The sequence below is a fragment of the Chiloscyllium plagiosum genome, chromosome 14, assembly GCF_004010195.1.
Source record: "Chiloscyllium plagiosum isolate BGI_BamShark_2017 chromosome 14, ASM401019v2, whole genome shotgun sequence".
NCBI classification, from domain to species: Eukaryota; Metazoa; Chordata; class Chondrichthyes; order Orectolobiformes; family Hemiscylliidae; genus Chiloscyllium; species Chiloscyllium plagiosum.
This window is the reverse complement of record NC_057723.1, coordinates 54,371,818-54,381,748: the sequence shown is the minus strand read 5'-3', so window position 1 is coordinate 54,381,748 and position 9,931 is coordinate 54,371,818.

Sequence of the window (9,931 nt, the reverse complement as noted above, 5' to 3'; positions counted from 1 at the left end):
ATGAAGTATGAGAGGTAGTATGCTTTTATCAGAAGCTTATTGCTTGAAGGTCAATTCAGAGTAGAGAAACAAAAGGATCTTGAATACAAATCATGCAATATGACACAACTCAAACCAAACACTAGGCTTTATTTCTAACGCAATAAAATTTAAAATGAGGGAAGTTATGCTAAACTTGCATTGAACCTCAGTTAGACTGCTTTTAAGAGCACTGTGTGCAGTTGTATTCACTGTGTTCTGAAAGAATATAGATACACTACAGAAAGTACAGAGAAGATTAACATTGATGCAAGAAATATGTAGGCATACATATCAGGAAAGGATTGACGGTATGGGTCTCAGAAAGCTGAAGGGTGACTAAATTGAAGTATTTAAAATTATGAATGGTTTGAAAGAATGAATACAGGGAGAATGATTCCTCATGTGGACAAGAGCATAACTGGAGGTCATTAATATTTACTAATCACCAATAAATCCAATAAGAAATTTTGGAGAATTCTGTCAACCGAACAGCAATAAAAATGTGGAACATGCTTTCACACAGTGTAGTTGATGTCGTTATGCCTCAATAGTAGATTTGGATAAAAAAGGATGGGAGGAGACTTGAGTAGAGCATCAATACTCGCAAGCACTCATTAAGCTGAATGGCTTGTTTCTGTGCCATTATTCCTATACAATGCTATGAATAATTATTTTGAAGAATTTCTCTCACCTTGAAAAACTAACTTTGGAAGTGTAAAATATCATTGCTTCAGAATAAGATTTTAAAATTGAATCATTTACATTATAAAAAGATTTATGGTATTTCATTTTCTGCTTTCAGCCTATGTGTATGTCCCAGTCTTGATTTTGGTTTCTGTAGAACAGTTGAAATATGATGTGGAGGTGCCGGTGTTGGCCTGGGGTGGACAAAGTTAAAAGTTATAGTCCAACAGGTTTATTTGGAAGTACTAGCTTTCGGAAAGCTGCTCCTTCATCAGTTAACTAGACACAGAACTTATTGCATAAGATTACAGTGTCATGCAATTAAAATGATATTTTGAACAAATCTAGATTGCTGTTAAGTCTTTCATCTTTTAGAATGGGTTACAGGTTTCAATTCACTAATACATAAATCCCAGAACTTCTTTCAAGTCACATTCTCCAGATAACTTATAAAAAAAGTGACATCTCAGCTCAGACAATGTATTAAAGGTGTGAGGTTAGAGTCTGTCTGTGTCCCAATCTTGAGTCAGACTGGTTCTGTTTCCAAAGTAGGAATTAATAAAATGTTATATGGATGGACTGCCTGCAGGTTGTGTACTTTTTGAGCAAACATAGATTGTATCTGCAAATACAAATCTGCAAAAGTGTATGTGTGTGTGCTCAAGATAACTTAAGACCTTATAACCTCACACCTTTTATACATTGTCTGAGCCGAGATATCACTTTTTTAAAACATAAAACCTTAAGTTACCTTGAGAATGTGACAGGAAAGATATTATGGGATTTACGTATTAGTGAACCAAAACCTGTAACCCATTCTAAAAGATGAAGGAGTTAACAACAATCTAGGTTTGTTCAATATATCATTTTAAATGCATGACACTGTGATCTTATGCTATAAATTCTGTGTCTTATTACCCTGCCCCACTAATTACCTGATGAAGGACCTGTGCTCTGAAAGCTAGTACTTCCAAATAAACCTGTTGGATTATAACCTGGTGTTCTGTGATTTTTAAGTTAAAATATGAATTGTAATCTATGCTAACTTTGAGAATTCTTCAATCTTATAGGCTGATCAGCCTTTCTGATTACTTCACTTTTGCTGGACACGACAAATCTCATTTGATGGTGTCAAATCCAATATCTCATGGGGTCTGCTAAATCCTTAAGATGGTGGTGGAGTAGGAATCTGAGCCCAGGGCCTGTCTGCTCCCTTGGCTTCCTTTCTTTCTTAAATATTTTTTTTTAACTTTTCCTCTTTTTCTTTTTTTCTTTTCTTTTAATCTTCCAGTAGCGCAGCAGCAACACCACAATGAGCTGGACACAGTTCCATCACAGCCCATGGTCTCCTGATGAGTGAGGAACAGGTCCCGCGCTGACTTCCCTGGCCAGGGCTCGCAGGCTAGGCTGAAGTAGCAGGTCCATAGGTAGGCTCAGGCACCTGAAGAAGAAAGGCAGTCTTGGCCCAGCATGGCGCTCTCCCTGTATGGAGGATCTCTCAATTTGGCTATGTCCCTGCGTGGCAGTCTCCTGGTATGGTGGTCTTCTCCACACATGGCAATTTTCTCTCAGCATACCAGTCTCGTCTGTGTGTGAAGGTCTCCTTCATCTTCATCATCCAGGCATTCCAGCGGCCCAGCAGGTGGTCTCATCCATGAGTGGCAGTCCTAATCTGGCATGGCAGTCTTCTTTGGCAGACACTTCCAGTCTGGTAACAGCAGCTCAGTGTGGCAGTCTCAGCCTGGCTCCATCTTCAGGGTATTCCATCCTTCCTAAAGCAGCTTTCCGCAAGCCCAGGAGCCATTAACTGATCAGTGGTAAATTTTGTCTTTACTTTTTTTATTATTATGTATGACTACTGTCACTGATGTGACCTCATGGTGGGGTGACCTTTCATTGTATTTTTCATATAAAAGTAAACATGACAATAAATTTCTATTCTATTCTCAAGGTAAGCTGCAAGCATTCGCCCTTCACCACTGACTGCAAAATCCCAGCCAATGTCAATAGATGGAATCAGTTCACAACTTGAATCAGGAAAGCATATTCAATATTGCTTACTCAATCTCTAATCAATGATAAGAGTCAGGTATGAGAAGTGCATTAATGAAATATACTGGTACTAAGGAAAAAAAGTGCCCACTTTTAATGTTGAACAACAACATTAGATTAGATTACTTACAGAGTGGAAACAGGCCCTTCGGCCCAACAAGTCCACACCAACCCTCCGAAGAGCAACCCACCCAGACCCATTCCTCTACATTAACCCCTTCACCTAACACTACAGGCAACTTAGCATGGCCAATTCACCTAACCTGCACGTTTTTAGACTGTGGGAGGAAACCCACACAGACACGGGGAGAATGTACAAACTCCACACAGAAAGTTGCCTGAGGCAGGAATTGAACCCAGGTCTCTGGCATTGTGAGGCAGCAGTACTAACCACCGAGCCACACCTTTCCTTTATTGAAATGATGATGAATTTGCTGTGCATTGCTCAAAGGTTTCTTTCTATGTTGCCATAACTTACAATTTTTTTGATTCTTGGTACTTTTATTTTGAGGAAAAAGCAAGTTGGTTGGATAATCTATGAAACATTATCAATTAGGTATGGTCTCCAGTTTATGGTCTAATTCAGTGATTCAGCTGAATAAATTCAAAATGTTTCCTGCAATTAACACCACTCAAAACAAATTAACTGGCCATTGATCATGTCACTTTTTTTATTCGTAATGTACTGTATTTGTTTGCTTTCATATTGATAGTTACCGCACATGAAGTCTGACACGATGTTTTTAAAAGAGGTGATCGAGACTTCTGTGACTGCAAGTCTTTCTTTCCTTTCTAAATACTATTATATCTGATATTGATGAGCAGTTGGATTAAAATTGATCCGTTTTCTTTCGATGATGCAAGTCATTAGTTTGGTTGAATCCAGCTGATTTTCATTCTGTCTCAATAGTTTGTCACCAGTGGCCTCTTATGGGTAATATGCAAGCTCTTTCATTTTACAATCATTGTTTAAAGCACTTCACTGCAATTGCAAACAGTATAAAAAAAGCAATCATATTATCATTATATGAATCATCATCACCACTTTTTGAAAATATATGGACATGGAGAATTGAAGTTAACATTAACTTTTTAGTTTTTTATTGTTTTCATCACCTTTTTAACTGGTTAAAATAGCTGGAGAAGTTCCACAAGCATGAAGAGGATGAATAAACACACGCCACTGGTTTTGCACAAGCACTGGAGCACACTGAGTTGGTGACCACTTTTGTCATTTCAATTCTTTCACACTGTTGTGCTCAGAATGTGCCCAAACTCCCTGTAACATAATTAGTATGATTCTTTTTGATAAAAAGAAATAAAAATACTGATATTATAGAATTACTGGGACAATTTGAAATATTGTCAAGAAACATTTCAGTAAATTATCATTTATTTTATTTCCAGGCTCTGTTGACTGGTCAATGTTATTAACCATGCCATGAATGCTAATGGAAATTAGCTTGAAGGGGTTATTGAGCTCAGTAATATTCTAAAGCTGAATTAACATCAGTGGAAATGTAGTCATTAACCCAGAATGCTTCAGCTATCAACTCAACTCCTTCACATTGTCAATTCAACCATTCATTTTTCAAACTTTTGACAGTGTGATCTGTGTTCCATGTTTGAACTGAAAGATCAAAAAAGGTAACAATGAAAAAGTCATGTATACCTTCTTACACACAAAGAGGGCCTCAATCTAAACTAACCCATCTGCCAGTGGCACTGTAACATTCAGGAGTACTGTGACATGTCTAGATTTGATCATTTACTATGAGAGATACCTCAAATAAAAATGTAGAGTTTTACTGAGATAGTAGGACCAGTTATTTAGGAAACAGGTGAAACATTCCTAGCCACCAGACTGTTCAGGATGTGAATGAATCTCAACCAATTTATAATCTGCCAGTGAGTGTGGGCATCAAATAAACACCCCACTGTAATTTACAACTGATGGAGAGGGAGGGGAGGTAGTTGGAATCTAAGTATGGACTATAAACCCAATGGGATTTGTATGGATTGACAGCAACTCAAAGCTACTTTTTGTGGATGTCGTGGTTTCTCCAGGGCCCACAGAGTATTATTAAACTTCCTGCAATATATAATATATCCTCAGTCTACTTGTACTCGAGCATGTAAATGTGTATTACAAATGGCTTTCCATCTGAAAAAGGAGGAAAGTTCCATCCAATCTTGAATTGCATAAATAGGATAATAAGAAACCTTTTGTTAGTTTTGCCCGTTTTGGAGCAGCAAGTTAAAATTACCACTTGTGTGTTCAATGCAATTTGTAATGATAGGAAATCATTTTAGGTTGTTTGTTTGAAGAAGAATTAAAATTAGATTCACTGAAGTTACGAATTTCAATAAAATGAAAACATCATTTTTGCATTTCTTTTTCCCTTTTTGCAACTTATTTAACTACCGATTGATGTGCACAAGATGTGGTCAATTTAGACATGAGGAATTACTAAACCTCAAAATAGAGAGTTTAGTAAATTTACTAATTTAATACTCATAGAAATATAATTATTAACTTAGGATACTTTTTTTGGGAGTGATGTATATCCTTTAGATAATCAAACAAGTTGTATTACTGGGTTCTCAGCTATCCCATTTGTTGGTGTCTTTAGTCCGCAATGTTTAAATAAAGTCTTCAAAACTTGCATAATAAGGAACTAAAAATAGAATCTATTTTGTCTGAAGCTCTGGTGTTGTCCCAACTAGTAAAAGCACCACCTAGTACAGCATTAAGCCAAGCCAAAAAGTCACAGCTTTGATTTCCAAGAATAAGGTGATCAAAGTCAGGGTAACAGCTGGAGCACCAAAATAGATCTGAGCAGCCCTCGAGTGGGAAGGGAAAGTATCAGCTAGGATTCCTCATCTCTCCTACTCTGCAGTGACCTCTCATGGAAAGAAATAAAATATACAAAATTCTGGGAACACTTCACAGGTCTGGAAGAATCTGTGAAGAGAATAATAGGATTGATCCTGTAGCTAGGTGACCTTTCATCTGAACTGGAAGAAGCTAAAGATTTAATTGTACTTAAGAAAGCACAAAGCCAGAAAAACAGTTACGTAGCAATGACAGTTTGGGGGGGAGGGGTCAACGGAAAAGGCAAGGAAAGAGTTAAGAGAATCAACTGTGACAGGGTGTAAGACATACATAATGAAATGAAGGATTATCCAGTCAGTTGAAGATAGGAATGTCACAAGAAACAAAGGGTGATTCTAAAAGAAATGCAAGTTGCAACAGCAGAACCATTATCAGTCTAAGTGGAAAAACAAAACCGAGTTAACGTTTTAGGTCAATAACCTTTCGTCAGAACTAATTTTATGAAGGAATATTAACCCAGAACATTAATCATTTCTTTTCTCCACAAATGCTGCCAGACCACTAGGTCCTTCCAGCATTTTCTGATTTTATTTCACATTTACAGGAGTCACAGTACTTTACTCATGCTTTACTTGCATCTGCTCTCTGAAGAAACTGGATGGTGGCTACTCAGCTCAGTCTTGAGACTACAGAACTGTGAAGTGCCTACTGAAAAATGGGATGCAGTCCTGTGACTATAGTTTTAATTTCAATGGAACAGTGCAGAAGACTGAAGATAGAAAGGACGGAGTGAGATTAGGCTGCTAGAACAAAGTAGCAAATGACCAAAGCTTCAAATTTGCAACCTAAACACAGGTATTCAGTAATCTGCATTTGGCCTCCCCATTCGTGAGGCCAGTTTGTGAGCAGTAGTTACAAAAGTTTTAATACACCCCAACAAAGTGCAAAAATAAATGCAATATTCTGCAAATGCTGGAGATTTGTAAGAAAAACAAGTTCTGAACTCAGCAAGTCTGACGACATCTGTGGAAATAGAAACAATGAATGTTCTGAGTCCAATATAACTCTTCTTCAAAACTAAATAGAGGTAGAAGAATTATGAGCTTTATGCTGATGATGGGAAGTAGTGAGGATGACACAAAGAGTCTGCACAGAGAGAGAGAGAGAGATGGGTTAGGTGAGTGGCCAAAACCTGGAAGACAGAATATAATGTGGGAAAATGTGAGGTTGCACACTTTGGCAGGAAGAATAGGAGAACTAAATATTATTTAAATGGAGAGAGACTACAGAAGGGATTTGGGAGTCATTCTGAATGAATCACAAATAGCCAGTATCCAAGTTCAGCAGGTAATAGGGAAGGCAAATGATCTGTTGGCCTTTATTTCAAAGGGAATGGAGTATAAAAATTGGGGGAGGTCTTGTTAAAACTATGCAAAGCACTAGTTATACCACACCTAGAATCGGAACAATTGTGGGCCCTTTATCTAAGGAAAGATATACAGGCAGTGGAGGAAATCCAGAGAAGGTTCATTAGAATCATCGAGATTTTCTATTGAGGTGTAGTTGAATGGATTGGGTTTGTACTGATAGTAGTTTAGAAGAATAAGAAGACCTGATTGAAGCATTTAAGATTCTGAGAGGACTTGACAGGATAAATTCAGAGAATTTCTTTCCTTTGTGGGAGACCAGAATAAGGAGATCACCCTTTTTTTTACAGAGATGAAGAAGAATTCTTTCTCTGAATTTGGAGATGCCTGTGTTGGACTAGGGTGTACAAAGTTAAAAATCATACAACACAAGATTATAGTCCAACAGGTTTATGTGGAAGCAACGCTCCTTCATCAGGTGCCTTGATCATCTTGTTTTCACCCTGTATTTCCCATACAACCATCCCCCAACATGGCAGTCTGCAGACTGCTGTACTTCTATCGTGGACAAAGCCCCAAGCAATCCTTGTCAATCACTATCAACCTTCTGGTAGTACTGCTCTTCTAACTCCACTCATTTCCTTCAAATAATAGATATTCCTATAGGAATCCACAACTACCTGATGAAGAAGCAGTGCTCCGAAAGCTAGCGCTTTCAATTAAATCTGTTGGATCTTTCTCTGAAGGTAGTGAATTTATGGAATTCTGTATCACAGAGAGCTGTCAAGACTGAGTCAATAAGAATATTCAAGGCTGAGATAGCACTCTTAGACAGTAATGGAATCAAGGGCTGTGTGGAATAAACGGGAAAATTGAGTTGAGGATTATCAGATCACTCATGGTCTCTCCATAGTCTCATTGAATGGTGGAGTAGACTTGATAAAACAAATTGCTCCTAATCTTTTGGTTTTATTAAAAGGGCGAGGGGTGCATGGAGAAAAGATGTTCCAGTTAAGGTTAAAGTGTGAAATAGTTTGGAGATCAAAGGCATCATGAAATCAAGTGCGAAGGGAGTGGTAATACTTGTGAAGAAATGAAGTGTTGTTAATAGCAAAGTAAACATCAGGTCTGATTGAAAATATTGTTGGGATGAGAAAAGGTGAGATAATGGAACAGGTAGAGTTGGATGCTCTGCCAATCATCCTAAATTAAGAAGATAATATTTTGAAAGCATATTTCTGGTGTGAAAAATGGTGATATCACAACAGAGGTAATGGAGACAGAAACCGAAAGGATAGAATAGAATCTTTAAAGGAAGGAGAGATGTGAAAAAGTGTAAACAAGGTAGCTGTGAGAGTCAGTGAACTTAAAATTCATGTTGGTAGACAGCCTAATTCCAGCTACAGAGATAAAGTAGTTAAGGAAAGGGAAGAAACACAGATGAATCATAAGAGGACAAAACTGGGAGTAAAATAAATTAGAGATGGAAATGTATTGCTGGAAAAGCGCAGCAGGTCAGGCAGCATCTAGGGAACAGGAGAATCGATGTTTCGGGCATTAGCCCTTCTTCAGGAATCTTCCTGAAGAAATGCCCGAAACGTCGATTCTCCTGTTCCCTAGATGCTGCCTGACCTGCTGCGCTTTTCCAGCAACACATTTCCATCTCTGATCTCCAGCATCTGCAGACCTCACTTTCTCCAGTAAAATAAATTATCCATTCAGGAAGACAACTGGAAGTGAACTAATATAATTATCAATATACAGGAGTTAAGGAGCAAGCTATGTCCAACTGGAACAAATCCATATATCCCACACAATACCAAGCAAAAGCAGGAATCATGTTGATTCCTATAGGAATATCTATTATTTGAAGAAAATGAGTGGAGTTAAAAGAGCAGTACTACCAGGAGAAGATTGGTAGTGATCGACAAGGATTGCTTGGTCTTTGTCCAAGATAGAAGTACAACAGTCTGCAGACTGCCATATCAGAGGATGGTTGTATGGAAAATACGGGGTGAAAACAAGACGATAAGGGCCTATAAATTAGAAATGCTAAAATAGTAGAACATATCTGAAATGGAGCCTGTTTGAGCTGGAAATCGAAAGGTGGCAGCTGTCTTGCAAATACCTTCAGACAACATGAGGTGTTTGGGAATAATTGATGGATGATTAGAAGGATTGTGAGTCAGGATTGGTGTGAAGTGTTAGAGTTTCCATTTACACTGTTCATAAAACAACAACGATGCCTCTCTTGTCAGCAGCTTTGAGTACTATGTCAAGGTTCGACCTGAGAGAATGATGGAAGAATATTATCTCAATGCAAATGTGTGGAATAGCATCTCATTATTCAGTAGGCACTCTACAGACTTGCAACCTCAACAGTAAGCTCTGAATATTCCATCCTTGCCATTTACTTGGTCAATATATACTGGTAATGATTCTATTACACCCATTTATACCTCCTCTGGCCCCTTTCTTCCTTTACTTGTGACATTACCACCCACTTTTGCTCCCAACATCATCCCTAACTTTGTAATATGCCTCGCAATTCTTTGAGATATCTCAATCAAAAGTGGAGCTGGAAAGGCACAGCAAGTCAGGCAGCCTCAGAGGAGCAAGAGAGTCAATGTTTTGAGTCAGGACCCAAAATGTTGACTTTCCTGCTTCTCTGATGCTACCTGACCTGCTGTGCCTTTCCATCTCCACTTTTTATCGATTCCGACTTCCAGCATCTGCGGCCCTTACTGTGTCCTTCGAGATATCTGTTCTGCTCTATTTCCAAACTCTCGATCATTGCTGAGGTAAATCACTCCATCATTGGTGACTGTGCCTTCAATTGCCAAATGCTCAAACCGTGAAATTCTTTGTTAAACTTCTCTGCTGCTTTTCCTCTCTTTTATCCTTTAATAACCAACGCTTTGACCAAGCTTCCTCTCATCTGCCATTTTATCTCCTTATATGGCTCAATGTA